Genomic DNA, 4,245 nt, shown 5'->3' with positions numbered 1-4,245 from the left:
GAAATCAGTTGCAAGATCTACCAAAAACTTCCTTTTTGCCGGGCCAAATGCTCGAGCTAATCCTCAGTCCGCTGCAGCACCGTGAACAAATTCAGGTGGACTATGTGCATTTATACAAACTGATATTCTCACTTTGCCTCATGCGGGGAACAGACCTTTGTAAAAGAGGTCCTTGATTCACTTGAGTGAGGTTACTGTCTGGTCAATATGGAAATGAATGTGGAAAAGCTTTATTTTTTTGGATCTGTCATAAATTATTTTTACAGCTAGCTTCCTTCTCTTCAAAATAAAACCCCTAACCAAAGAAAAAGGACTTCTTGAAACAAACCAGAATAAACTATTTGAATGGCATTTTTGAAAAACATGTTTGATTTTATAGTGTCCCCCCCAACCCCCCTCTGGTTCTTGATTATGCCTGATTCCTGCTTCATTTGCTCTCTCAGAAAAGGTTAAACACTAAGTATGGTTCACATATTTCTCTCCAGGGAAAAAGACCATGATAGCTTCCGAGCTGTGGCTGTCATTATTGTAAAGCATTTATGAGAAATCACACAAGCTACTCCACTAAAATAGATACATTTCTCTGCAGCAGCATTTATTAGGGCTTTGTACCAGCTGTAGTTATGAATACAGCTGAGTGGATAAAAAGGGACAGAAAACAGAAATGAGTTCGTATGTTCTTTCTGGGTCTTCCTTTAATTTGTCATTCTTTTAATTTTAAAACACATTTACAAGCTGAACTTAGCTCCTGTAGCTAAGCATTGAGTTTCAAATTAAATGAAACTGTCCATCATACATGCAATTCCATGGTAAAGTTTTCTGAGCCTGTTAAGTAAAACAGTCCAATTAAGAGAAATGAGCAGTTTTGGGTAGAGGTATTCTCAGTGAGTATCTTAAAGGACATTTGCTATTGCACATACTAGAATATCCTCTTAAAACCACTCCATAGGAACAATTGCTGGAGTGACTCGGGAAATGAGACAGCTAATGATGGTTAGGGAGGCAGTCTGTATGTAAAAATGAAACATACACTATTAATTAAATTCAAATATAGGAATATCAGCTGTTAAGTAAAGTTACTACTATACATTGACTTAATCTTTCCCCTTTAATCTTCCGCATGGAACTCTCTTAAGCTCCCAGAGCAAGTGTCTCAAATAAATGTATTTTCCTTTGCACTCAGATCCACACTCAGATACTAATGGCACCATAACTCAGTCCCTACACTTCCTGGTTTATCCATAGATGATGTCCACCTTGACTTATAAAAGGACTCTGTAAAAGATGATACGTGATCCTGTAAGTAAAAATATGGCACAAGCAGTGTTAATTCTGGTCTTTCTCAATCTTTGGATTAAGTTTGCAATCTTCATATTCTTCAAATGGAATAAATATTCTGTTTGGTTTTGGTTTTGTTTGTTTATTTGTTTGTTTTATTAAAAATAAATATATAAAACACCTGCAGGAAAAAGCAGAGTACCTTTCCCTTGGATAGCTAATCAAACAGTATTATTATGTTTAAACTAAAAGATGGGAGACTTAGACTGTATATAAGAAAATGATTTTTTTATGGCAAAGGTGGTGAGGCACTGGCACAGGTTGCCCAGAGAGGAGGTGGGTGCCCTGTGCTTAGAGACACTCACGGTCAGATTGGATAGGGTTCTGAGCACCACGACTGAGCTGTAGGTGTCTCAGTTCATTGCAGGGGAGTTGGACTAGATGGCCTTTAAGGGCTCCTTCCAACTCAAATTATTCAATGATTCTGAGAGCTCAGCACTGCTCCTCTGTTCCCCTCATGAGGAGCTGTAGGTTGCCATGAGGCCTCCCCTCAGTTTGCTCTTCTCTGGTCCATAAAAACCAAAGTACTGCAGCTGCTCCTCATACATCTTGCCTTCTAATCCCTTCCTCATCCTCATAGGCCTCCTTTGGAAACTTTCTGATAGCTTTATGTCTTCCTATGTTGTGGTGCCCAGAACTGCATGCAGTACTTGAGATGAAGGAGTGGGAATACTTCAGCTCACCCTCTGCATTGGGGAACTGTCTATTATATCTGAGTACAGCAATCTTGCTTGCAAGCAGAAGTCTTATAGCGATTTCCAGTGTTCCATTGCTCTATGAGAAGCTTCACTATTTGACTATATGGAAGATCTACAGTGAAAAGCTCCATTGAAATGGTCTCTTCAGTCCATCCAAAGCTGATGAACTCCATCGCAATCCTCATCAACTCAGTGCAGTACTCATTAGCTCAAAATTTCCCAGATTTTTTTATGACAGTTTTTTTTTCTTAAGAATAACAAAAGACAGCAGAGCAACTTGAATGCATTTCAAGTCTTCACTCTGAATACATGAAAGAGATCAGAGATTGACAGTGAAATGATTTTAAAATTATTTCCTAAACAAGGAAAAATATATTTCCATGGAACTGTTCTTGGAAACTGTCAAGCTCCTGGTGGAAATGTTCCCTGATGCTTTCATGGGGCAAATATGCAATGTGTATCTGAAAAACAAAAATCGTAAGTGTGTTTGTCTGAATGCTTCATTTAATAATTCACTGCAAAATGATAATAGGCATCTGGGCAGCCTTAAATATATATTTTTATTAAATTTCTATCTATGATACTTATAGTATGCTGTTATATAGAAGTATATTTATACATGGCTATGGAAACTGTATCATCACATCTGTCAGATTTATTGTACACATGTTCAATATGTTACCTAGTTAGCTTCTCCTGAACCTCTTTGACACATGTTTACTTGTTTTTGTACAATTTCATCTTCATAGTTGACTGCACTTTCTCTCTATACTTCTCAAATCTCACAACGTCTTGTTTAATCTGAATTGACAAGAACAGAACGCTGTGTTCTAAGTGGAGCCCTACCAGGGAAAAGTATTATTCTCATCATTATCACTGTCTTAGGCACAGAGAAAACCTACTGTGAATGCTATTCTAGGGGCTTATTTAACTTCTTAGAGTCAGGAGCAGATAAGCACTCCCTCACCTGCCTATCAAACCAAATTCTCTCTATCTTTTTCATCCCAAACCACATCTGAGTGCATGAGTTTCTAATTCTTTATTTTCAAATGAATAATAGTTTAACTGTCTGCCATTCTGAGTCAATCTTGTAAGCTCCAAAGAACAGTTTTGCAATGCTGCAGGTACATTTTTCTTCTAGCATTTCTAAATTTCTGAAGCAAGCTGTTTTTTTTCTTGACTGAAAATATGACCTACCTCCTAATCAACTATCAACTAGTTTACACAGATTTTGAAGCTCACTACAATTTTACCCACCAATAGGGATATTTAATAGTCCAAATAATGCTTAATTTATCCTGACTAAAATCTTCATTGTTTTGTACTTTGTTTTAGCATTCAGTGCAGAAGATCACTAAATGCTAGCATTTTACATTTTATCATCCTTTTGCTGAGTTGTATGTGATTCAGTAAAACGCCGAGAACTTGGCCTCTGTACTTTTCCCACTGACCCTAATTTGCAGGTACGGTGACAGGAGGACAGAAAGATGTTTCTTCCTCTATATGCAGTTAAAAAAAAAGACCTTCTTTGAACACTGAATGCTGACTCTCTCACTTTCAGACTTCTGAGACCTACTGTGAACTTAGCAAGTTGTCTGCGGTGGGAAACTGATCTGTCACAACACATGAGGATAAGCCCCATCTGTGCTCCCTGAAGCCATCAGTTTGGAGTTGCTCTGAGTTAATGCATTTTTACTTCCCAAATCTGGAAGTTGTCCAAGATATCAGATAAGTAAGTATTGTGAGGGTGCCCATTTCTAGGGTTCTCTCTTTAGTCAGTAGCTACATTTGGTAAGTTTTCATTTTACACATCCTTTGTGACATTGCTGCCTGTCCTGCTCTGAATGAATCTGATTCCTAAACCTTCGGCTTACTTGGAGGTCAATTGCTCTTCTGGTTTATGCTGTCTTCTTACCTGGGTATCATGTCTACAAGGAGAGATGAGAGCAGTCTTCTTTGCAGTATAGATTCTTTTTTTTTTCAGATGAGATCCACAAAATCTACTTCGGCTATTATAGTACCTGACTATTTGGTGCTCTAAAGATAAAGTTCTCAAGAAAATGGATAAAATGCCATTGAAATGAATCGCAGGTGAAGAAACCTTGCGCAGGAGCCATGAAGTAGCTTTGGAGTGGGTGCTGTGGTTAAAAAAGGATGTTTACCCATGGGTTATACAGATCACAAGCAAGAAAATACATGTAAGCGCGTA

Source organism: Meleagris gallopavo, chromosome 1, assembly GCF_905368555.1.
Source record: "Meleagris gallopavo chromosome 1, MGAL_WU_HG_1.1, whole genome shotgun sequence".
NCBI classification, from domain to species: domain Eukaryota; kingdom Metazoa; phylum Chordata; class Aves; order Galliformes; family Phasianidae; genus Meleagris; species Meleagris gallopavo.
This window is presented reverse-complemented; position numbering follows the sequence as displayed.